At 34.6% G+C, this 27,146-nt stretch overlaps 1 protein-coding gene and 1 long non-coding RNA gene across 11 annotated transcripts in view; one reads left to right on the top strand and one right to left on the bottom strand.

Annotated features, from left to right (window-relative positions):
* NRG4 (neuregulin 4) overlaps window positions 1-27,146 on the top strand; it is a 137,229-nt gene that overhangs the window by 80,093 nt on the left and 29,990 nt on the right. The window lies entirely within an intron of this gene.
* Window positions 15,934-27,146, bottom strand: part of LOC137232615 (uncharacterized) — a 30,021-nt gene continuing 18,808 nt past the window's right edge. Inside the window, exons 2-3 of the long non-coding RNA XR_010947096.1 lie at window positions 17,715-17,793; window positions 15,934-16,404 (exon numbers count right to left, since the gene is read on the bottom strand). This is a non-coding gene — a long non-coding RNA (uncharacterized lncRNA). The remainder of the gene's footprint in view (window positions 16,405-17,714; window positions 17,794-27,146) is intronic.

Genomic DNA, 27,146 nt, shown 5'->3' on the forward strand with positions numbered 1-27,146 from the left:
TCAGTGACTCTCCATCTCTGTCAAATAAAGATCAGAGGCCTATAAAACCCTAATGATATGGCCACAGTATTTCTCTGCCCTCATATCCTTCTCATGTCCTGTTGTTCAATCTACTTCAGCCACACGGACATCCTTGCTGTTCTCAATGCCAAGAAAATTCCTGATCATAAGATAACGTCCTGGTTTTTCTTTCTGTGTGGAATGCTCTCCCCCAGGATATCCTTATGGCTAACTCTCTCACATCCTTCATGTCTTCACTGTCAACTTCTGGATGAAGCCTCCCAGACCACTTTTTAAAAAATGAAACCTATTCTTCTCCCACTTCCACTCTTTCTTTCTCCAAATCTCTTATCATCTACTAACATGCTATGATTTTTTATTTACTTTTTTTATTATTAGTATCTCCCCAAGCTAGATTATAAACTCCATGGATTTTTTTTTAATTTAAAAATTTAAGAATTTTTATTTTATTCAATGATGTTTCCCATGCATCTAGAAGAGGCATAGAGTAAGCACTCAAGAATTATCTATTGAATGAGTGAATGCCCAACTACTCTGCTGAATTCTTTTATTGTTCGTAATATTTTTTTCAGTTGATTCTCTTGGCTTTCCCATCATGTATGGTGGAAACTGATAAAGTAGAGTGATCTGATACCCAACTCAAGCGTTACATTTTCTATGAAGTTTTTCCAAGTAGAATTAACTGTTCTCCATTTGACACCCTGTGGCAGAGCCTGTTAGTGTTCAATAAATATCTATGGGGTCCTCTACATTTCCCAGCCTCACTTATCATTAGGTTGGGTCCATGTGATTGAGTTCTGGGACAGTATGCTTGCTATGCGAAGGGATTCAGGCCACTTTGAAACCTGGCCCCAAACAACCATCTCCTGAAAAACTCCAGCCTGTCTTTTTCCTGCCTCAGTGACCTTGGAGGCCATGTTTTCCAGGTAACAGATTTAAGAGATGGAGAAGTGCTGCCTGTCACTGGGCATTAGACTGTAATGTAAACAAGAAATAGAACACTTTTCTTGTATTAAGCCACCAATATTTGAGGGTTTACCTTAAATGGCAGCTAGTATTAATTTTTCTGACTGTTATATGCTCACGTTGTACTCAGACATGTTTCAGACATCTTTGTAACTCTCTACTTCACTTAATGATTTATGTATATGCTGCTCCCTAATAGAATATAAGCTTCTTAGAAGAAATGCATCCTCTTATTTGTCTTTGAATTGCCTCCATCCAGTATAGGTCCTGGAATATAATAAATGCTAAAAGAAAATGTTTTTTGAGTAAAATGTTGAGGAGGAAAACCAGGATGGAGAAGAATTTGGAAGTCTTATCACAGAAAAATAGAGATATTTAATACCAAGCAAACAAAGCTAAGATACAATAAGACATTCTGTGAGGAAGATCTTTGTAATAGAGTAGATTTGAAAATAAAAGTTATTTGTAATTTTCTACAGAGATGTTACTGAGTTGTTTTTTTACCCTTCTTTTTTAGTTTACATATTGCCTTCTCTCATTAAGTTTATAACAAACCAGTGCTTCTGAAAAGATCAGAAACTTTTCTTAATCTCAATAGAGTATTAGAGTGGGAAAGGGCTCATATGGGGGGAGGGCCGTGGAAAAAAGTCTTAAAAATATCAATAAAATAATTTCCTTTGTTTTACACCTGCCTCATCCTTTTTACAAGGCATCTTAACCAATATGTGTTAAATGGAAATTCAAAATGTAGAGCTAATTCTGGCCATCAAGAGGAAATGTGTAATTCTGATATTTATAGATCTTTATGATGCAATTCTCATAACACATTTCACTGGGAATATTTGAGGTTTGATCTAGGACCTGTTCATTTTCACATTCTGATACAACCATTTTGTCTGATTTCTACCAAGACAGTAAAAGCAGATGTAGAAATAATAAATATAATATTGAGATCTAGCACTATCATTATGTAGATGAATGGTCTAAGCAATTCACTAGTTGCTGTAAAAATAAATTATTATAAACAAGAATTGGGCACTATTTTCCAGTTTTGTGAATGAATCTCTTTTCTGTTACGTCTAAGGGATAGCTTATGTTAGGGACTATGTCTCATTTCCTGACCTTTCGCCAATGTTCTCTTTTGTCAGCAGTATCTCTTTATTCCACTGTCTTATGTAATCAAGCACATCTGTTAAAAAGCAAAGTTTTTTAATAATATGAAGATTTAAATTTCAAACTCTTGTAATTAAAAAGAAAATGATTTGAACGACTCAGTGAAGTTCGTACACCTAGGAAATAAATAGCCTCATGAAGTGCTGTGTGACCATGGTATTATCATAGTCTGGAGATCTCCTCTCAGCTTCTATGCTTAGGAAGCTAATTAAGCATATTGTGATGGGGGGTGGGTCTCATCTCTCATGAGCACAAACTAGACTTACAGAGACCAGTGTCTAAAATAACTATTCTAACTTATTAATTTATGAGTGGTAGTTTACACAGACTTGAGTTAATGTGAGTCAGATATCCTCTCTCTGTGTGACTGTCATACAAGGGAAGTCAAGTTTATAATTAGAATGTTATTTAGTGAATATAGAGTGGAAACAAGAAAAATTATATAAATTGAATTTGTCACTAGCCTGATGCATTCATTTCCACAAGAGGAATAATCTTACCTAGGACTGTACTTGAAGTCTTCGGGCCATAACTTCTTCTCTGTTAGTGCTTAGATGAGCACTGCTAAGGTTTGCCTCTTGTGCCTTTTTTCCCTTGGTTTCTCTTGCTGACCAACAGCTCCTCAGATTGACAGGCTTTTTCTTTAGATATGTTAATATATATTCAGGCATTCTCCATTTTTTTAAAGGACCTTGGCTTTGCTCAGTTCTGACCCATAGTCTTTATAATTTAGCTTTCGTTAAATGACCTTGTTTCCTTCATTTATCAGTAGTGTAGAGCATCTTACAGTTGTACCCTTGTATTTAATACACAATGTAAATGTAGTTGAGGTATGTTGCAAGTATTACATATTCTTGTATTGTTTATTTTTCTTTAAGTGTCCTTTAGCCCATGACTATCAACAGTATGATTCTTATGGCTAGTACCATTCAAACTGACTAAACATTAAAGTAGAACTTTAATTTATCTGTAAGCCTTTTAACTACCTCTGTATTATTATATTTTTAGTTTTTGCTCCAAGGCTTTGAATGTACAGACTTAACTTTACAGTTAATATAATTATATTAACTTTCATATAATTTTCACTTCATATAAGATGCAGAAATCTTGCAACCATATTGTTCCATTTACTTCCCTGTTCTTTATGCCATCATTATTATAGGTATTACATCTACATAAGTCTATAAACTCCATAATACAATGTTATTGTTTTTGGTTTAAATAGTCATTGTATTTTATCTAAATCGATATTTAAGTGACACTTCTTTTTTTAACTGTTTCCAATGCTTATCATTGCTTTCTGTAGATTCAAGTCTCCATCTAGTTATTTCCTCTCAGCCTGGAGACCTTCCCTTTACATTTCTTACTATGCAGGCTTGCTGACCATGAGTTATCTTAATTTTCTCGTATCTAAAAATGTCTTTATATTGCCTTCAGTCTTTTTTTTTAACAGCTTTATTGAGATGTAAGTCACATACCATATGATTTGCCCATTTAAAGTAAACAATTCAGTGTTTTTTCGTATATTCACAGGATTATGCAACCAGTTATCACTGTAATCTAATTTTAGAACATTTTCATCCCCTCCTAAAAGTATACCACAAACATTAGTAATTAATCCCTATTCCCCACCACACAGTTAATCTACTTTCAATCGCTATAAACTTTCCTATCTTGGACATTTAATACAAATGGAATCAGACAATAAGAGTTATTTTGTGAATGGCTTCTTTGACTTAGCCTAAGTTATTTTATGTTGTAGAGTTATCTATGTGTAGCATGACTCAGTACTTTATTTTTATTGCCAAATAATACTGCATTGTGTGGATATACATTTTATTTATCCACTTATCAGTTAATGGACATTTGAGGGTTTTCCTACTTTTTGGCTATTTTGAATAATGCTGCTATTATTGCCTTCATATTTAAAGCATATTTCTGAAAGATACAGAGTTCTGGGTTCAATTTTTTTCTTTCATCACTTTAAATATTTCCTTCTACTGTCTTCTGGTCTCTATAGCTTCTGATACAAAATCAGCTGTCATTCATATTACTGTTTCCCCATATGTACTGTGTCATTTTCTCTGATGGCTTTCAAGATTTTCTCTCTTTTCCCCCAGCCCTTTAACTGTGATGTGCCTAAGTTTGCTAGGTGTAGGCTGAGTTTCAATATGCAAATTTGTCTTTCACTGAAGTTGGGAAATTTGGGGCCATCATTTCATTAAATATTCTTTTTTCTGCCCCATTCTCTCTCTTTTCTCCTTTTGGGTTTCCAATTACAAATATGTTGACCTTTTAATACTGTTCCACAGATCATAGGGTTTTTCTTTCTTTTTAAAATTTTTTTTCTGTATTTTAAACAGATAATTTCTACTTACCTGTCTTTAAGTTCACTGACTCTTCTGTTCTTTACAATCTGCTGTTAAGCCCATCCAGTCAGTTTTTTATTTCAGATATTGTATTTAATAGTTCTAAAATTTCCATTTTATTTTTTTTTCATATTTCCTATTTTTCTGCTGAGCTATCCTATTTCTTCATTGATTACAAGTATATTTTCTTTTATATCCTTGAGCATAAAGCCTTGAGATATAAAATTCTTGTCTGCTAATTCCAACATCTAGGTCATCTTGGGGTCAGACGCCATTGATTTTCTTTCCACTTGAGTGTAGCCATTGTAAAGTATGTATCCTAGTAGGGAAGAAAAATATTTTTCCTCTACCCATCTTAGGTTCATTGGTTGAGGCCTTGCAAATTAGACTGACTTAAAAAAGAGAAAAACAGAAGTTTATTAATGCATATATTGTGAAAAACACATGTGAGTATTTGGTGATGGGTAACTCAAAGGGTTAGCTTAAATTTGGGGCTTATACAGCATCTGAACAAAGAACCACAAATTTGTAGAGAAGTAACGACGAGAAGGGATTTTAGGCTTTCAGGGGTGGCAACCTGTGGGAAAGTAAATATATGAGGAAAACTTAATGGAAGATAGGGACTAGTTAGTAAGTTTTGCTACATAGATTCCTCTGGTGTCAACCTACAGGTTGATTAGAATCTAGAGTAGTCTGGAGATGAAGAATCGTCCTGCTCTTCCTGGTAGAGAGGAGAAGGACAGATAATTTTTCTTGTGTCTGGTTCTTCTCACTTTCCTTCAGCTGAAAATAATCCTTATTTCAGAGTGGCACATTTTGGGGTGGCATATTCTGCTACCCTTCATCCCTCTTGAGGACTACAAAGTTTTCATAGCCAAGTCCCAGCTGTTTAGATTTGGAGGTCTAGAGATTGCTTTAGGATTTGAACAGGCTTTTGACTTGTGGTTTCTTTGGTAATGCAGTCCACTTAAAAACTTAACTGATGCTGAAAGCTCAGCTTCTCTGTACACCGGTGCCGAATCAAATCTTGGAGACAGTTTTGGGTGAAGTAGAAAAGGATAGCTTTATTACTTCGCCAGGCAAAGGGGGACACAGTGGGCTTCTGCCACGAAAAACTATGTGTTCCCCCCCCTTGGAGAAGATAGAAGTTTAATAGTAATTGTTCAAAGAGGGCGTGATCGGCTCATGGACATTCTTCTGATGGGTTGGTGGTGAGATAAGTAGGAGTCAGCATCATCAACGTTCAGGTCCAACTGGTCTGGGGTCTACATGCTTGTGGGCATCATCTGCTCAGTATCATTACTAGGCTCTAGATGTGTCCTTGTTTCCACTCAGTTCCATGTGCGAATAACCATAGCTAGAGACCTAACATGAACAGTTTTTTTAACTTTAAATTTTAGGTCTTTCACTTAATGTCCTCTTAGTCTATCCTTTCCATTCCAACTTTGCCTCTGAGCTGGCTACCAGTTTCTGGCAAAGATATGGACAACAGGCCTGGGGCATGGTCTTAACTCATGCTAAGATTATTCCGTAAGCAACCATCTCCTAAGGTTGCTTCAGTTTTGGTTACAGAATACATTGACATTTTAAAAATTTGATAATAAATTTACATGGTCCAACAATTAAGCAATAATAAAAGATATACAGTATAAATTGTTTTCACCTATTTCCCTATTTTCTTCTCACAAGTAACTAATATTATGTATTGTTTATCTTTAACATATATTTACACTTGTATAAGCCCAAACCAACCTGAAATCTTATTTTCTATAAATCATAACACTGTTTTCTACTTTGCTTTTTTCATTTCATAATACATGTTAGAGATCTTTCCACGGCAAAAGGCAACAACTTTGTTAAAATTGCATAGTATTATGTTTTATGTATGGTGTATTTAACCCTTTTGATGGACATTTGGGTTGTTTCTCATCTTTTGCTAATGCAGATAGTGCTACAGTGGATAACCTTATATGTATATAATTTTATAGAGTGCAAGTAAATTCCAAGAATTTGACTAGGTCAAGGGTATATGCATTTGTAATATGGGTAGATATTGCCGAATTGCTCTGCATAGGTGTTTGAATTCCTACCAGCTGTGTTTGAGAGTGCCTCATTTCCCAGCAGAGTATGCTGTCTAACTTTGGACTTTCACCAATCTGATAGGTGAGAAATGGTATCTGAGTGTTGCCTTAATTCACATTTATCTGTTTTTTTTAAGTTAATATTTTTTGGAGTATAGTTGATTTACAATGTTGTGTTATTTTCTGCTGTACAGCAAAGTGAATCAGTTATACATATATCTACCCTTTTTTAGATTCTCTTCCCATATAGGTCATTACAGCGTACTGAGTAGAGTTCCCTGTGCTGTACAGTAGGTTATTAGTTATCTGTTTTATATATAGTAGTGTGTATATGTCAATCCCAATCTCCTAATTTATCCCTCCCTTCCTTTCCCCCTTGGTAACCATATGTTTGTTTTCTACATCTGTGACTCTATTTCTGTTTTATGAATAAGTCCATTTGTACCCTTCTTTTAGATTCCACATATAAGCGACATCATATGATATTTGTCTTTCTCTGTCTGACACATTTATCTTATGGTAGGTGAGGTTGAGACATTTGTATTTCTTTTTCTGTCAATGTTTTTTTTTTCTTCTCAGTTTTTCTATTAAGTTGTAGTCCTTTTAGGATTCATTTTTCGGGGCTTTTTATATAATAAGGATTTATAAAAAGATATAGTATCTTTTTGTCTGAGATATGAGTTGTAAAAATTCTTTCACAGTTTCATAAATTTTCACTTATCTGTAACTTTACTCCTAGTGAATTTTGGCCACAAATAAGATTTTTTAAATTTTTACATAGTTAATTTTATCAATCTCGTATGGTTTTTGGATGTTGACTGATAATTAGGCTTTTCATATTCAAGAAGTGCAGAAAACAGTTAACATAGCAGTCCTGTGACTGCTGTTCTTAGAGGGACCTGTTTGTAAAGTTGACCCATGCTGGTGTCTGGGAACTTGGCTGGTAAACAGTTCCGTATATTTATATATACTTCTTATATCATAAGGGTGTCTCACTGTGCCTAAATTGTTTCTATAAATAGTGTGGTTTATGCTGACTACATGCTTTCCTTTTGAGAGTCTGCAATTCTAGTATGTGTCCTGGGCATTTAGTCTCTGATGAGCTTCTGTGGTAGACAAAACTTCACATATATTGTCACAGTTCATTGCTAGAGGACTTAAGTATGTCCTTTGTGTCTCTGCTAGGAGAGCACACTTGGAAGCTTTTGCCTGATTTCCTCTGGACTTCAACCGATGTGCCTTTTCCCTTTGCATGTTTTGTTTTGTATCCTTTTGTTGTAATAAATCATAGCCAAGAGTACAACTACATGCTGAGTCCTTTGAGTCCTCCTAGCAGATCATCAAACCATAGAATTTACCTATGTTTTCTTAGGAACTTTATAGTTTCTGTCTTTGGATATTAGGATAACATTTACATTCATAAATTAACTTAGAACTTATGCTTCTGAAGTTGAGTCTGTTTTACTTAGAATATCTTTAAAAGTTTTCCTCAAATAGTTTTTACATATTTCTTAAATTTGCTCTTAGTTATTTCATCATTTTGTTTCTCTTGTGATTGAGACCTTTTCTTCCTATCTCTAATTATTGTTTATAAGTAACAAAGCTGATGATTTCTATATATTAATTTTCCTCCACTCTCTTATTGAATTATATTTCTATTTGTTGGAGTTTTTCATTTGATTCCCTTGGGTTTTCAAGGTATACAATCATAGCATCTATAAATAGTACTTACCTCTTTCTAATTGCTGTGACATTTATTTCTATATCTTATATAATTGCACTGTTAGGACCTTCAGTGCAATATTAAATAATAGTGACGGCAATGGTGTCCTTTTTTTGTTTTGACTTTAGTGGGAATGCCTTTAGTATTTCCACCAGTAAACCTGATGCTAACATTTGGTTGTGAGGTAGATAAATTCTATCATGTTAGTAAGTACCCATGTATTTCTATTTTGTTGAATTTTTTTTTTAATTCCAGTTCTTGGATTTCCTTTTGTTTGTTTGTTTCTGTGTCTCTGCTGAGACCTCCCATTTTTCTGCTGAGATTTTCACGCACTCCAAACATGTTTTGCTTTACTTCATTAAAGATAGTCATATTAGTGGCTTAAAAAATTCTAGCCTTTTAAGGACTCTGCACTTTCATTGCCAAGGGTGAGGGTTCAATCCCTTGTCAGGGAACTAAGAGCCCACAAGCCAAGCCGTGCGGCTAAATTAAAAATTAAATTAAATAAAATTCTGGGCTTTGAGTTCCAATATATGATTCATCTTAACTTTGAACTCAGTTCATCTTTTTTTCTCTTGAAAATGTTCTCTTTTTTTGGGGGGGGGGGTTGGTTCTTTGTATGCTAGGTAATTTGGGATTGTTTCTTAGACATGAGTGTTAAATTGTGGAGATTCTAAATTCTGTTATTTCTCTCTGATGAGCATGGTTTTCTGTGTTTACTGCAAACACTGTCTCTTATTTGGTAGCTTCAGTCTCTGTTCTGATACTTTGTTTTTACCTAGGTTGTTTTGAATTTGTTCTGAGCATGCATGGTTCAGGGGTCAGTTTGAGCTAGGTGTAGACAGAATTTGGGGATCCCCTCTCTGGCTTTTTCTCATCTAGGATTCTCCCACTCCTTCAGCATTTGTGGCTTCTTAGCTTCTTTTTTCTGGTTTCCCAGACCAGAAAGAGTTTTTCCATGTAAAGCCCCACTGCTGCTCTACTCACTACTTAAGCCACACTCAGCCCCAGGTTAAAAGCTGCAGAAATAGGAACTTACACTATCTCATTGCCTCTCTTCCTTCAACAGAGCATGAACTCCCCAATAGACTCTGTATTTGTTCATTCTCTGGGACTTTCAGGTAGTTGCTTTTCATATTTTGTCCGGATCTTCAGAGTTTTTTGCAGGGGCTGGGAGTGGTGGTCATCCTGTAGCATCTTAGCAAGTCATACCCAGAAGTGAAACCTCTCACATTCATCAAATGTCGTTGTTGTCAAGGATGGTTGTTGAATTTTATCAAATACCTTTTCAGAGTTTATGAACATGATTGTGTTTTTTGTTTTTAACTTTACTTACATGATGAATTATGTTGTTAGATTTCCTGATTTTGAGCCATTTTTGTGTTCCTGGAATACAACTCACTTATTCTTTTAGCGGTCTGCTGATTCTTGTTACTTACATTTTATTTAGGATTTTTGCTTTGATATTTGTAAGTGAGATTGGCCTATTGTTTTCTTATTTGTAAAATCTTTGTTAGGTTTTGGGATCAATGATTATCCTATTTCATTGAAAGAATTTGAGTATTTTCCTTCTTTTTCTTTCTTTTTTGTTCTGTAACTGCTTTGGAACAGTTTAGCATCAAAATGATCTAATCTTTAAAGTTTGGTAGAATTCTCTATGAAACTGTCTGGGTCTAGTTTTTTAGGGATAGCTCCTTGACAAATTTGTTGTATGGAGAATGGTCTGTTTGGATTTTCTTCTTTGGAAATCAGCCTGTTTAGATTTTGTATTTCATCTGGGGTCATTTTTGGTAAATTATATTTTGTTATACAATTATCCAATTCATCTAGGTTTCCAAAGTTATATGTAAAGAATTTATTAAAATAGCCTCTTTTATGATTTTAAAAAATATTCTTCATCTTTGTGGTTATATTTCCTTTATCATGTCTTATGCATTTGTATTTTGGTTATCTATTTTGTATAACAAACCATTCTAAAAATCAGTAACTTAAAAACAACCATTTTATTTGCTCATAATTTCATGGAACACGAATTTGTACTGGTCTTATGTAGGCAGTTCTACTCCACATGGTATCAAAAGGTCACTCATTAGGCTACATTCAGCTTCCAGTAGCATTTCCTCACCATATTTGTAGTCTCTACCAACAGTTTCTGCCCCTGAGGCCTCCACGTATTGTTGGTTCAAATCTAATGCCACAGATTTTAGGTTTTTAGTTGCACCAACACCTTATTCTAAGGTTATCTATTTCTGTGTAACATCCTAAAACTCAGTGGCTTAAAACAACAACCATGTTATAATTTGCACACAATTCTGTGGATTAGGAATTCAAGCAGAGCGATACTGGGTTTTTCTTCTCCTCTATGTCATATAGGGCTGTGTTCAGCTAGGGGCTTGGTGGTTTCTGAAACGTCCAAAGTGGATTCAAGTCTCTGTCCCAACAGGGTAGTCAGACTTCTCACATAGAGATCAAGAGGGAATATTCAAATAGATGCAGGCAGATCTCTTTCAAGGTGTAACTTTGAAAATTATGAAGCATTATCTCCTACATTCTCCTTCCCAAAACAAGTCATAGATTCAAGGGGAGGGGAAATAGACTGACACTCAATGAGGAGAGTGACAAAGACTTTACGGCCATCTTTAATCCACCACAATGTGCTTTCTCCCGAAGTTATTTTACTGAGAACTAGCTCATAGATTTATTTATTGTTGGGTTTTTTTTTTCTGTTTTCTAACCCATTTATTTCTGCCTTTATCTTAAGTTCTTCTATTTCCCTTTTAATTATTATATCATTGTTTTTAATCAAGAGGACTTATTAACTTGTTTTCAGTTTTTCTTTCCTATTAATGTAAGTATTTAGAACTAATGAACTTTGCTTTGAACACTGCTTTAGCCGTATCCTATAGATTCTAATATTTGTGATTTTCTAGAAATGCTATAATTTTGCTCTTAATTTCCTCTTGACCCAAGGAACTTCCACTTGGAAAGACCTTTTGTTTTCTGCTTTTATTTATCTCCATTTTTTCCCTGCAATATTATCAGGATGGTCTCTGTAATATTTCTCCCTTTTGGAATTTATTAAGGTTCTGTTTTGATTTTTAGTGGTTTAATATTTAGTATTTTGAACTATTCCTTGGATATTTATATAGAAGGATTACACTATTTTTAAGGCAAAAAGTTTAATGTGTCAATCAGGTCATCCTAATTATATTATTTGGTTCTTACATAATTCTTACATAATTTTTGTCTATTTGTCATGGACTGTGAGAAGTAAATTATAGTCTTCTACTACTACTCTTGTTTCTGGCTTTTCCTTTATCTCTTGCAATTAATATTTCATGGTTATTGCTGCTCTGTTATTTTCTGTGAAGATATTAATAACTGTTATGTCTTCATTGTGAGTTAGATCTTTGTATTATGGAAGTACCTTTCTTCATCTAATTTAATGCTTTTTGGCCTGAATTCTACCTTGTCTAATATTAAAATCATGACTCCTGGTTGCCTTTCCTCTATCTTCCACTTTCTTCCTTTCTAAATTACTTTATTCTGGATATGCCTCATAAATGCAGCATAGAGTTGAGTTTAGCATCGTGAGCAATATGAGCATCTTTTTCTTTGAAACCCCTTTTTATTTATTGGTGCAGCACGTGTTTGGTTTTAATTCAGCCATGTTATTTTTTGTTCCTGTCATCTTTCCAAATCCTCCCACCCAATTTCTTTAGGTAGCATCTGTTAATTCCCTACTATGAACGGTGATGAAGATGAGCATCCTTTTGCTTCTCCCTGCCTCTCCCTTTAGTTTTAGACAGTGATATTCTTTTTCAGTTTTTTTTAATAACATCTTTATTGGAGTATAATTGCTTTACAATGGTGTGTTAGTTTCTGCTTTACGTTTTCAGTTTTTAAAAAAATCTTTAATGTGCTTATACTTCTCTACTACTTGATGTTTCAATGTTAAATACATGCCGCGACTGCCAGCCAACGTATGCTTTAGATCTCAGTCCTCACTTTACCCCTATCCTCCTTACTCTCTTCCCAGTTTTTGTAAATGGTACAATTTCTACTTTGTCAGAGTATATGACATTTTCATTTGTTTTGTCACTACTTTCCCTCATCTGTTTTAGTCTTTGTTCTGTAGTTGAATATATTCAGTGCTCCTTGCTTGCGCTTTTGCCAGTGCCACTGCAAACCTGTCACGATTAGCTGAAGTTTGTCTCCTAGCTGCCTTCCAGAAGTTGGGCTCACAGGTTCAATATTTCCTCCATGCTCTGCATACTTGCGCATTTCTGCCACTGTGTCTCACCATTCCTGTGCTCCTGGTTCCTTCTCAGGCCACTGCAAACAAGAAACCAGATTCTTGGAAGTCAAAATGAGCCTTTCACCTTCCAGGAAGCAAATGGTACACACGGAGTTCTCCCTCCTTCATAGTCCCTCAAGCTCTTATTTTGTAGCACCTGCCCCATCTCAGCTTCTTTTGATATTTCTCACAGATATTTTGGAATCTGTGGATTACATCTTTTCAAAAAGTAGGAGGGAAGAAAAGGAGACACTTCTACTCCTTTTAAGGATATTTTCTCGAAGTTGGAAGTTGCACCCATCACTTTTCTCACACTCTGTTAGTTGGAACCTAGTCACATGGCTATACCTCAGTTAAAGTGAGATTTAGAAATGCAATCTTTATTTCATGCAGCCCCGTGCCTAGCTAAGGATTCTGTAATTGGAGAATAGAAAGGATAAAAGGATAATGGGAGTAGGGGATATCTAGCTGTTTCTGCCATATTTCCAGTCTTATTAAGGAAAAGGAGCATTATTGTCTCAAACACACGTAATTAAATGATAAAGAATAACATATATAACATTGGTAAGGATTAAAGGATAGATGTGTATTTCTCAAGCTAGAATATGAAATAGTCCTTTTTTTCTAACAATGATCTAAATTGAGAGGAGCCTTAGTTATATAGAAAGTTTTCCTTGAGGATATCTAAATTCTTTAGGTGATTAATTGCTCAACTTCCCTTTAGTGGGAATAAATGTAGCCAATTATTATTACCCAAATCTAGCTAAATGTGTAAAGATCTTGACTGATGTGACTTGATTATTTTCTGTGAATTGTGAGGTCCTCTGTTATATGCAAATAATCCTCCAAGGATTAATGCTTTGGTCATTAGTATTACTTAGTATTAGGAATCAATTTATCAGAACTGAGCGAAGTGTCTCTGATGGATGAAGGGGGTAGAGAGTGGTCTGGAGCATGGGATCTTTTCTGGATATCACTGCAGTAGGATGTCCTAAGTACCTTTTAAGACTCAAGGCTTCGGGAGTGGGTGCCATGTGGCAACAGAAAACTGAAAAGTGAGGTGAAATGATGCCAGAGATAACCTTGAAGTTTGCCATTTCATTTGGAAATACCCCAGATTGTGTCTGACATTCATACTGGGGGTATTCTTCCTCATACTATCTATTGGTTTGCTGTATTTGATTATACTAATTAACATCAGTTAAGAAGTCCTCAAAGAAAACTTTTTTATTTATTTTGAATTTATCCAATATTTTTCAGTACACCCCCACTATTCCTTTCACTAATCTCTATTTTCGCTTTTACTATCCTCTGGAGTCAAGATATTTTGGGAAAGCTGACAGTTTCTTATGTGCCTAGTAAAAAAATCCTTGAAATGCATTCTTATCAGTTAATGTTTGTTCTGAAACTAATTTGTTTTACTACTGAACAGTTGGTTCATGTTGTCCCATTTTAGATTGTGGACTCTTTTGAAGCAAAATTCTTTCTCATATATGTGTTTTGAATGGGTTATAAGATTATCAGATAAAAATAGTAAAAACAGTTAAATTTCAGCTATTTTGATCTTGACAAATAATATTTTCAAAGTGGCACCAAGATAGAATTATTTGTGTGTTCTCACTCTAAACCTACATATTTAGGTTCATTAAAACAGAAAATTGTATTTCCCACATAATACATTGCTTGGAAATATAGAAGTAAGATATGTTTGTGGGTATATATAAATGTATTTTATATGCAGAGAGAGAGAGTTAGCCCAACTACAAAAGAAAGGGGGGGTGTCAAAATCCATTCAATTTGGAGATAAGAAAAGAATAATATAAAGAGTTTTGCTGATATAAGCACAGGCTAATGCTATTACTGCCTAACTATAGCTATGCTGAGCTGTTCCACTGTTATTCAGGTGTCAGCATTTCTATTATGGACTTATGTTGTCATTATAAGAATTTACTGTAATTTATAGTCTGGAGTAAAAGGATACTATTGTTTTCGAACTTCAACTGAGAATGTTAATACAATAGGAAGAAAATATAGCACAAGTTTTAGATTTTCAGTCATATCATTAGCTTTTTACTCACTTTTAAAGAAAATGTATGTGTAACTACCTCACACTTTTTAAAGAAATTTCAGAAAACTGAGTAATTATTATACATCTCCATAGATTCGTATGTATATAGTATATTTTGTAGTTAATCAGATACTCTATATAATTTACTCTGGTTTTACAAATAAATTTCAGAAATCCACATGCTAGGCTTTTGTTTAGTGTGTCTAATTTGCATTATTCCTTTTTCCATTTATTTATTCATTTCCTTCTCAGACTTTCTCTGCTAACACCATTCATAAAATTAGGAAAACAACGAACAGTCAGGCCACAGCTCATATTCAAGAGTTTGTTCGATCATTTATTTGTTCATAAACATTTTTGATCACCTTGATATGCCAGGTGCTTTGAAATACATGATCTCATTGGATCATCCCAAGGTCCCTTTTAGAGAGTGTGAGGCCCCAAGTTTGAGTAACTTATTTCAGGCCACTAGCCCTTTCTACTGCTGTACTCCTTCTCACCTTTGTGGACCCAAGACTTCTCTTAGGAACACATATTCTAATTTCTGTCCAAGAAAAAGGTGGTTGTTAATCAGGGGCCAAGGGTGAAGTAGCAAAATTTTATCTTTTTACCTCTTTTTGTGTCATGATTCTTTTCCTTCTATTATACATTCTTTCCATGTTCGTTCTGTTTTAAAAATTCTTTCTGAAAATTTCCGTACACATGGAGATTTAAATGATAGTGTAGCTTAATGTATTAGTTTTCCCAAAGATATTGGCGTTTTAACTTTATCTGCAGAAAGAGAATTGAGAGCAGCTGAATCTCATGGCACCAATTGCCTAGCTATTAGGAAGTCCTTTACCCATATCTCATCAAAGCTGCCACTAAATTTGTTAGGCCCAATCTAGAGGGATTTTACTAATTTATCATTTACTTGTTTGTAAGATAAAAGAAATCACAGTTGATTTATTGCTTGACATTCCTTTTTATATTATTTTTGAGATTATTTTCCTGTTATATTACAGTGTACATGTGGCAGAAATTAACCCATGGCATTTTTTTTAACATCTTTATTGGAGTATAATTGCTTTACAATGGTGTGTTAGTTTCTGCTTTATAACAAAGTGAATCAGCTATACGTATACATATATCCCCATATCTCCTCCCTCTTACTTCTCCCTCCCACCCTCCCTATCCCACCCCTCTAGGTGGTCACAAAGCACCAGCTGATCTCCCTGTGCTATGTGGCTGCTTCCCACTAGCTATCTATTTTACATTTGGTAGTATAAATAAATCCATGCCTCTCTCTCACTTCGTCCCAGCTTACCCTTCCCCCTCCCTGTGTCCTCAAGTCCATTCTCTACATCTGCGTCTTTATTTTTTATTTATTTATTTTTTAAATTCCATATATATGTGTTAGCATATGGTATTTGTTTTTCTCTTTCTGACTTACTTCATTCTGTATGACAGACTCTAGGTCCATCCACCTCATCACAAATAACTCAATTTCGTTTCGTTTTATGACTAATATTCCATTGTATATATGTGCCACATCTTCTTGGTCCAGTCGTCTGTTGACGGATGCTTAGGTTGCTTCCATGTCCTGGCTATTGTAAATAGAGCTGCAGTGAACATTGTGGTACAGGACTCTTTTTGAATTACGGTTTTCTCGGGGTATATGCCCAGTAGCGGGATTGCTGGGTCGTATGCCATGGCATGTTTTGATTCTGAAAGAAATTACATTTTCTTTACTTTTACATACTTAGTTGTTAAAAATAGGGTAGTAGAAAAAATTGCAAAAGTATGGTTCTTTTCTAGTAAAAGAGTTTGATCCAGGGTAGTTTGTTTTATCATGACTTTTATCTTACCTTTAATTTTCACATATAATATGTTCCTGAAAACATGTTTGAAGGTCATTGTCTGAAAGTCGAATGATAGTGTGGTGTAAGGTACCCTCAAGGCCTAATGTGTCATAAAATTCCCAGATATGATCATGTAGTTTCTGCTGCCCTCTATCTTTGCAACCTAATTGGAGGGATAAGAACCTTCCCAGGCTCTGTAGCCTTGGGTCAGCCTTCCTGATGTTATAACATAATTTTTTTTAAAAAACGGTGAAGGCCTGACCTCATACAAATGTAAATGAACACATGAAAGACATTGTTTAGTTCATTAATTAATGAGGGGACCAGTAAGATGTTAAAACCAGTTCAAAGCAACAGATGCATATATAATCAGGAATGCTGAAAGAAGTTTACAAATACATGCAAAACTATTCAATATCTACAGGGCAATAATCAATTGTATTCCACCAGACAAAATTCATTTGAATTTCTATGGAAAAGAATCATTTGTATTACTCTAAGTTTTCTATAATTTACAGAGTTGTAAAACAGCTGGAAGACAATGAAAGATGCAGGCCCCTAAAGAATCAGATCATCCAGAAGGATGGATTGGACAGAACACCCAGTAGTCTTTTTTTTTTTTTTTTGGTCTGTTTCAAAGTCTTTCATAATTTTTCATAACGGTCTTCCCCCTTGTAGCTATATAATCCCAAAAAATTATTCTGTATTGGAAAGTGAAAATCCCTTGTAGTTATATAATCCCAAAAAATTATTCTTGGTGTAAAAAATGCTAGTGCAGTAAGAGCATTAGTTAAATATATAGAATTACTGAATTTTGCAATTCAGTACTGAACATCCATGACAGTTACAAAATTAACTTCTGTTTGAAAGTTTTCATAAAGAATTTTGGAATTGACTTTATAAGCCTCTATTATTTGTTGTTGTGGGGCTAGAAAACCAAGCCTAAGAAACTAACTATACCAGATTTCACTTGTAGAGTACCTGTAAATTTGGTGAGTTTCTCTTTTCTCAGAGTCCCCCAAATTTGCTAAGGTTCTTGGCCTGCCAATAAGTGACTTCCTTACCTCCTGAGGGCTTGAACCTATAAGCCAGGTACCAGGCCATTTTTACTGCTTTGTAGATTTTGGATCCATATGTAAAGTCAGCTTTTGTTTTGTAAAAGTGGCTTGACTTACCGAATTCAAAGAGAGTCATTCTCAGAAAGGATAGTCCATGGGAGGCCTTGGTTGATCAAATGATTTGTCCAGTTTTGTCCTAATGAAAAGAAGAACGGGTTCTTGTTGGACATATGCAAATAACTGTATTGCCATGAAGATTAAGGAGACTCAGTAATAGTTTCTGAATTTGCGAGTCAGGGGATGCTTAATGAGAATCAGATAACATTTCAAAGTATTTTGTTGCATTTTACAGAAGTACTATTTACTAAATTGTTGTGGGTTATGGATAGCTTAAGAAAAAAGGGAAGGGTTTTTTTTTTTAATATAAGGAAAATAGATCATTACAGTATTAACACTGTCCTAAACAAATAACCACAATAAATTCTCATCAATTCATTCAGTCCTGTGCTCCTTGAGATCTTGGGTTAACAACCTGCTTTCACGAGGCTGTCTGATTTTGAACTATAAAGAATCCTGATTCAGTCCAGTCACCTCAGAAGCTTGTACCCAAGAATCTTTTTTTTTTAAGTGTCAGAAATTTGCAATCCTGGTACATTCTTTGTCCATGAGGCTCCTGGACTGTCCTTTTTAGTTCAGAATACAAACCCTGCCTTATAGCCTGTAGCAGTGCCTTCTGACACGCATCACATTAAAACAAAACTACATAGATGACAGATATGTAATGGCTGTGAGCCAGTTAATAATATCAGGGTGAATAAGGGTAAAATTCTCTGTTGGAAGTATAGTGTACAACTATTTAATAAGAGTTTTGATTGGCATTTGCCCTGAGATTAAAAACACTATGGACCGGGAATTCCCTCATGGTCCAGTGGTTAGGACTCTGTGCTTCCACTGAAGGGGGCACGGGTTTGATCCCTGGGAAACTAAGATCCTGTACGCTGCACAGCGCGGCCGAAAAAAAAAGAAAGAAAAAATTATGTGCAGCAAAGGCATTGACAGATCTCCAGGAAATTTCATAGATTTTTGTTCATTATTTTACTGTTATAATTATTTCTATCATCTCTGTTTTTAAAAGAAAATTTGTGATTTTCTGGGTTTTCTCTGAGAAATCTCAAATACAGTTTTGGGTGACTTTTTATTTTATTTCTTCTATATTTAGGATCCAATTTTGAGAAGACAAAATCAAAAAAGTTGTCAGAGGAGATTTTGGCACTTGGTTAAGATAGGTGCCTGAGAACTAATATTTAATAAACTCTTTCATCAATGGGACAAAATAAAGTTTATTTTCTAAATTCTGTTCACTACACTTTCCCACATTCTAATTAGAACAAACTGACCTGGTTCTCTTTCAGGGGTTTTACCCGTTGAAGCCATTTTTATAAAACTGAGATGTTATTTATAACACACTGTGTGTTCATATTATTATCTTCAAGTGAATCAATAAAGTATTTGTAAATTAAATAAAATAATAAAAGTATTTTTGTAAATTTATATTTCACTTTCCAATATAATAAATACCAATAGTTTCTTAACCCATGTAAACAAAAGCTCTCTGGAGTCCTCAGTAAGTCCTAGAGTCCTTTGGACTAGAGACTAAAAAGCCTGAGAACTACTGCAAACTGCTGCTTCCAGACACATCTACCCTTGGAAAACAAAAGTACACACAGAGTTGTGTTTCTCCGTCACAGTTGTTCCAAGTATAGTCTCATTACTCATATCTTTCAGCCAAGTAACTATAACTAACTTCTGTTTCACAGAGAACACTGGGGTAGTGGATACTTTAGAACTGTATGGCATACACAAGCAATTTAGTAGACTTGCAAAGTCATGAAATCACATATTACAACTTTCTACTGCCACACACATCTCTTCTATGACTCCTTAACGTGGCAAAAATGAATATGCTCATTAACATGACCAAAGCTGTAACCTTCAGAAGCAAAATTATATAAACTTGAAATTATACTTAATGATTAATGTTTCAGTATTCTATCTTACTTAAAAATTATCTGTGTCTAATAATATCCATTAATTCAATTTAATATAAATTCAGAGTGGCAGGGACATACATACCTTACCAAATGTAAAATAGCTAGCTAGTGGGAAGCAGCCGCATAAGGTAGAAAGTAACACACCATTGTAAAGCAATTTTACTCCACTAAAGATGTTTAAAAAAAAATAATATAAATTCAAGCTTTTACCTTAGAAATTATCTACTACAAAACATAAATACTACAGAACATAATTATGGTTGAAATAAATGTTTGTCAGAATAATGATAGAATTTAATTGAATAGTTTTCATTTTCATAGTTTTTAATAATATGTAGGAGTAATATTAGCTTATTTGATCAGTAAACCTGTATAATTTTAGGAAAAGCAAGCCCAAGTGGAATAAAATATATGCTTCTGTTATACCTAATACTGATAAAGATATAGCTGTTTTATTAAGCCAAAATTATTAAGCTAGTATTGTTTACCAAAGATTTACTCTTATTAATGTGAACTTGGATTCTTAAAATGTTTCTTAGTTTTAGCAAGAAGAATTTTATTTAAGTTTAGTACGTTTAAAGCATTAGAAGTTCAAACAACAAGGTTCTACTGTTTCGCACAGGGAATTATTAATATAGTCAATAAACTGTGATTAAACCATAATGGAAAAGAATATGAAAAAGAATATATATGTATAACTGAGTCACTTTGCTGTACAGCAGAAATTAACACAACACTGTAAATCAACTATACCTCAATAAAATTTTAAAAAATAAAGTATTAGAAGTTCGATTTCCTATTCTGGTAATTTTAGCAATACTGAATTTATGTAAGAGCTTGTTTATCTCTGTAAGTCAATCAGAACAGAGCTTCTTTAATTTAAGAGTCTTTATACTATCATTTTTTAGTATCCTCTGGAGAAAGAAAGAAATTTCACACAGAGTAAGAGGTAAAGGCCTTTCTGAGTTTGACACATAGGTACAGAGAGAGCTTATAACTTCAGATCTATAACTTTGGCACAGATCAAGTAAACACAGAAACATAAAATCTCACTGGTCCAAATGTCGAAGAGGTACTCTCCTTCCCAGTGGGTATGTAATTTTTAATTGATTTGAGCTAAAAAATAGAGAAATAAATTTTTAATAAGAGTCTGACAAACCAGTTTCTCTATCCTTTCACCTGGTTGAGTAGATCTCTATTATCCATTTACAGAGATCATCAGATTGTCAAACTATAAAACCAAACTTCTTACCATTGCTCTTACTAATGGGAAAATAACTTATCAGTAGTAACTAAACCAATGACAAAAAAATAAAACATAAAGTTAGTGGAGAGGGGAAAGAAAGCTAGAGAAACAGAGAACCAGCAAATTTTAAGTTCTATTAGTGAGTGGGATTCACCTCTGGGAGCCAGGAAAAGACATGCCTGGGCTTAAGCTATTAAGGAGGTGCACTTCACTGGCAACTCCATTTAACTAGCTCTGTCAGATGAATCCATCTCAGTGGGCAACCTTCAAACTGGTAAAAAAATAAATTTTTATATAAGGGAAAATCATGATTTTCATACAAATATAAAATGAACATGTGTCAAAGACATATTTAACTCATTCATTAACAAGGGAACCAATAAGACATTACAACTGACTCAAAGATGAATTCAAACAACACATACTTGGGTGTTCCCTGGCTGTCCAGTGGTTAGGACTCTGGGCTTTAACTGCCGAGGGCCCGCATGGCATAGCCATAAACAAAAACAAAAACAACACACACATGTAAGTATAGGTGATCAGCCATGTTGAAATGAAATACTAAATACTTATCAGTATCCACAGGGAAGTCTCTTGTATTACACTGGACAAAATTTATTTATTGTAGGTTTTCTACAATTTACAGAGTTTGTAAAATAGCTCAAAGACAATGGAAAGCACAGGCCCCCATAGAATCAGATAACTCAGAAGGTCGTTAGACAGGGCACCTAACAATCTTTCTTGTCTATTTCAAAGTCTTTCACTGAGAACAATCCAGGCAGAAGCCCTTTCCAGCCCTTGTCCTCTTTGCCAACTTGGGCACAATGTCAGAAAGCCCCTAATCTTTCAACCTTCCAACTAGAACTTTATAGGTTCGTGGAGCAAGGATGGGGGAAAGAATTTGTCTTCACCTATGTTTGCATCACTAGCTGGATGAGGCCTTTCCTTGCTGCCTCACTTTCCTCCAGGCTTCTTGTGATCACCGTGAAGCCAATCATTGCACAGTGGAGGTGGAGTCTTAAGACATCAGGCAAAGTGGTATCTGTTGGTATAGTTACCCAGAGTGACTTAGTAAGCTCCAGTTCCCTGAGCCTGATCACCAGAATTCTCCCAGAGGGCCACAAGCTCAGACCAAAGCAGGCCCCTGCTGCCTTGACAGAAGCCAAGCTTTGTCCCCTATCCACAACAGTCAGTGTTGGCTAGGTAGAAATCATCATTTGTCAGGTGATAAAATAAAGACTGAATTCTATTTAAGAGAGGCAATTTAGGAGTACCAACTTATAATATATGAAAGGCTTGTTTTATGAAAGTAAAGTAATTGAGGTTGAGAATCACAATTGGAAAAATGTAAGAAAGTCAACATTTATTGTGCTTCTGCATTTGATACGTTGCCTCTTTTAATTGTATATTGCGTGTGTGTCTGTCCACAGTTTTGCTGGACCTCAGTGTGCTTTTTACTAAACTCAGTTTCCAAAAGGAATCATCTGGGTTTTATGAGTTGTTTTATTAACCACATAAAATTTTAAAGTTTTCTTAAGGTCAGTTGGTTACCATAGGCTAGTTCTTGGCACTCTTTTTAGGTAAGACTTCTGTTTTTTCATCTGTAAATTTAGTAGAAGGTTATGGTTCAAAGAAAAAAAATTCAAAATGCTACTGTGATATTAATCAGAACAAAGTCCTTTTTACTTTGACTTTGGGCACTGTACAATATGCTTTATTAAACATCAGGATTTAGATTGATCTTCAGAACACCTTTACAGAAAGGAAATCACAGCCTTGAAGCTGATAATAGAACAGTTGCAAAAAGCACGAAACAGCTGCTCTATTTAGCTATGCATTTTGTTAACACTTTTCATATTAGTAACCTTACTTCTGATAAAGCTTTTTCATTAGTATTCTCAGCAGAAACAACTGACATATCTTTCTTGACCTCACCATGCTTAGAACAAAAACTTAAAAGAGGACCAATCTTCTTGAAACCATGTTTTTCCAGATCATCTGCTTGTCAAACATAGCAGAATATGGTTTTGAAACAGTGGAAACATAACTGCTCTCTTAGGTCTGCTTGTCTTCCACCAGCATTTGTCTTACTCAGTTGTGTCACTTGTTCAAGAGTAGAAGCTACTCTTCAGAACTAACTCAGGTTAGCTCATTGCTGTTCTAGGAAGCAGAATGCCAGTGAAAGATAATGAATGTCCTCCTTTAAAGCTCCTTCATTTTCTTCTTATTTGTTGCATAATAAGTTATATCAGATTACGCATTTGCTTCTGAATTTTGGTTATCCTTTTAGATAGTGTCTTTTCATCCACTATTTCCTTTGAAAGGCCCCTGAAAAATATCCCAATTTCTCACCAGTAAGATTTCATTTTCAACATAGGAATACCATGCAAAGTGACAACTGTGACTTTTGTTCAGCTCTAATACTTAACTTCTTTTGTCAGGAAGTGAACTGATGCTGGCTTCTCTTTGTCTTATTCCAAGTTGGGGCATGAGATTTTCCCTGCATTAGAAGGTTGTTGAGACCTGAAGCCTGGGAAGGTAAGATGCCAGCATGAATATTGTCCGTTTAGAACTGTGGTTTAATTGAGTGTCTGGTGATTTAAGAGCGTAAGTCTTTCCATTTGTTCCTGGATTTATGGTCTTGATGTCCTTTAAGTTTTACCAAAACATGTGAAAAATGTCTACAAGTGGAAGGCCCATTTATAATTTATCATTTATAAATTCTAAATATAGCTTTATATTTACTGAAATTATTACTTAAAAGAAAGGAAGAACTGACCTATACCAGTTTTTATGTATAAATAAATCTTTGTATATACAAATATATGTGTATTTTTTACACCAAGGATCATAACAAAATAGAATACAAAAAATATATATATATTTTCTGCTTGTAGTTTTACTTTTCCTCCCTGATCATTTTTTTAAAACATATATATACCTTATCTGTCAAGAGCAGTTTTGGATTTCCTCCCTGATTTTTTTTTTTTTTTCCCTTGAGGAAAGCAAAATAGGGTGAGAATTGAGATCATTATTTTTCTAACATGGAGGAAGACAACATTTAAGAAACATTTTTTAATCACAAAATTTTCCCCAAGTACTCTGGTGAACCCGGCAGCATTCTATGGGTGTCTCTCCCAAAAAGCCTTAATCGGAAAAGAATAGCCAATGCATGGATTCAGTAATGAAGGTTGTGTTTTAAACTACTGCTGCTCATCATTTGTTTACATGCTTCCTTCATTCACTGTGCTTTAGCTAGTTTCAGTAAGTAAAATATTTCACATTTTCACAGTGATTTACTTAAGCAAAAAAAATTATAACCCTTCACAATAAAATTATAACAATACCGTACATAATGACAAATATGAATTATTCTCTATGTAGGATGTTTTATTCATTTATATACAGATATAGTCTGTAGTCCATTTCAGCACATGAATTATGTTGTTCATAGTCAATCTTGGAAGAACCTAATAGATTTTGCTTTTTTACTAGACTTAGATTATACTTACACACTTGAAGCATACTAGTTATTGGTTTTAATTGGTGCTAATATCATATCAATATTAAAACTTTTTCAAGATCGAATATTAGCTAAGTATCTCTAGGTACTATTAAGAATCTAATAAATGCTTAGTGAAGTTACATTTATGGCACTTAGCTAATAAAAGAGTCAGTCTTCCCTGAATTCTTGGCTTCTAAAAATCTAGTAGGAGTTTCATAGGATGTTGGCATGTTTGTGTATTGTTATCTAGCCCTGGAATGCGAAAGGGATTTAAGCCCATGTGGTTAATTTGTGTTTCTTGAACAATCTAATAGTTTTATTTTATTTTGGTTTTGTTACCATTTTTCATGGGTTTCAGATTGAACTTTGATTACTACAGAGTAGGAATCAAACTTGGAAGTCAATTTTGGCATATGCCAATATTATACTTTTTCTTTCCAGGATAGGTTAGCCCAAGTGAAGTGGCATTGACGTTGAATCACTATTTGGTTAGTGGACTCTTATAAAGTTGTTTATTGTTTCTGAAAAATATTTAATAATAATAACACATTTATTGATCTCCATGCTCTTAACTTTTTCTGGCTGTAATTTTTCTTGAGCATTTTATTAGCTACTTTAATTTCAGTTTCACTTGCATAGTGTGTTTCAATGTTCAAGTCACTTTTAGACATTATTTGATTCTGACAATAGCCCTATGAAATAGCAAAAGCAGGTGTTATTTTGATTTTTACAGTGTCTTAGAGAGTTTGAGTGGCTTGCCCAAGGTCACACAGCCAACAATCATAAGAGTGGGATCAAGAAATCAGTTTTTTCTAGCTCATAGTCCAATACTCTTTCTTGAAGCTAAATGGCACTGTTTGTTTACATGATTAAAAACTTGGTTCTTACAACTTACCTGGAATGCTATAGAATCTAATGAGTTTATTTCATGTCCAGTGTACTAAACATAGCTTCTGGGTTTAAGGACAAGATTGTTGGTGGTATTCAGCCAGAAAACCAGCACCCTATGACTTGGATTCTGAGTTTTGGAATTTCTCACCTAGTTGAGCATTTGTACCTGTTCCAGCATTCATCTTTCAGTTCCAGGAGAATGTGTGTGACCCTAGTGCTTGGTATTCACCTCATTAGGTGGAACAACTGTTTGCTACTTGGCAGTCTGTGCAGAAGTGATGTCCGGAAATAATTTAGCAAGAAAGTTACATAAAGACTGAAGGCTACTTTGTTCTGCATGAAATGGTGGTACAAATGCCTCACCTTCTGTTTTGCTTCATCTAGTACTACCGTTTAGTTATCTGTCTAAATCTTCTTAATTCACCCTTATTTATCCTTAAAGGAGCTGACTTTGCCTAAAGTTTGATATTTGTGTCATAACTTGGTCATAACATTTTCATAAATGAGCTTGAGCTTTAAAAGTGGAATCCTTGGGCTTCCCTGGTGGCGCAGTGGTTGAGAGTCCGCCTGCCGATGCAGGGGACATGGGTTCGTGCCCCGGTCTGGGAAGATCCCACATGCCGCGGAGCAGCTGGGCCCATGAGCCATGGCCACTGAGCCTGCGCGTCCGGAGCCTGTGCTCCACAACGGGAGAGGCCACAGCAGTGACAGGCCCGTGTACCGCAGAAAAAAAAAAAAAAAAAGTGGAATCCTTGTACATACTCATTGGTAGGCTGTGTTTAGTTTTTTGTATGATAAATATCTGAAATTTTTAAATTAATTTTTAGGTTAGCTATTTCTACTTCTTAGATAACAGCATAATATTTAAATTTCTTTGCTTTTCTCTAAATTCTGATTTGACTAGTTAAATAATAACAAGATGTGTTTATTCTTCACTTTGCTTTATTTAAAGATACCATCAGCTTTTGACTTTCCCACAAGAGCATGTGTTTGCTTGGCCCTGCTGTAAGACAATAGAACAACACTGTAGTGTTGATTGTTTTCCTTTATATGCCTTTTTTGTTTGTTTGCTTATAGCCTGATCTGACCACTCAGCTTATATTTATACCATTCTCTTGACTCCTTCCAGCTCAAAGTAAACACATAGGGTTAGTTACATCAGCTAGTTTGTCATCTTTTTCCTTGAAGTTCAATCTTACCTAAACTTGAACAGCCTTGAGTAATGAGTTTATAGCATTTTAAAAAAGAAATCTTCCTTATAAAGAAGAATTATACTGTTTCAATTCAGAATTTATTTCTTTAGAGTTCTAGCTATATTCAGTTGCAAACTGAACCCCATTTTAATATCATTTCAAAACCTGAGAGTTATTTTAAAACGACGACAGTAACTTTTCCAGTGGCTAAATCTTTTCTTTAAAAACCTTCGGAAGTCATAAATAATTACTACTTACTGAATTCTGGTTTTGAAAAATTTAGAACTTTTTTCTTTTTTTTTTTACTGTGTGGAATGCCCCTTTCCTTCTTTGGTTATTTTGTGATGACATATGTATTGATTTTTTTGGTAGTCTCTATATTAACTTTCTAGGCCTGTGTGTGTCTGTGTGTGTGTGTCTCTGTGCGTTATTTATTCCCTTTTTTGGAAGTGGGATGTGGGGCTAGAGGAGAAAGAAACAAATTATTTTCATTTTCTCCTCATACTTATTTAACTGACTTGATCTTTGGAAAAAATAAGTATTTTTTATTTAGACGTTAGGTAATTGTGTTTTGTAAAGTATTTTACTTGCATTTCAGTTTGCCACTCATATTCAGTCCTTTCTTTTCCTTTCTATGTTTCCTCAACTCCATCTTTACAGTAT

Source organism: Pseudorca crassidens, chromosome 1 (assembly GCF_039906515.1).
Source record: "Pseudorca crassidens isolate mPseCra1 chromosome 1, mPseCra1.hap1, whole genome shotgun sequence".
NCBI lineage: Eukaryota > Metazoa > Chordata > Mammalia > Artiodactyla > Delphinidae > Pseudorca > Pseudorca crassidens.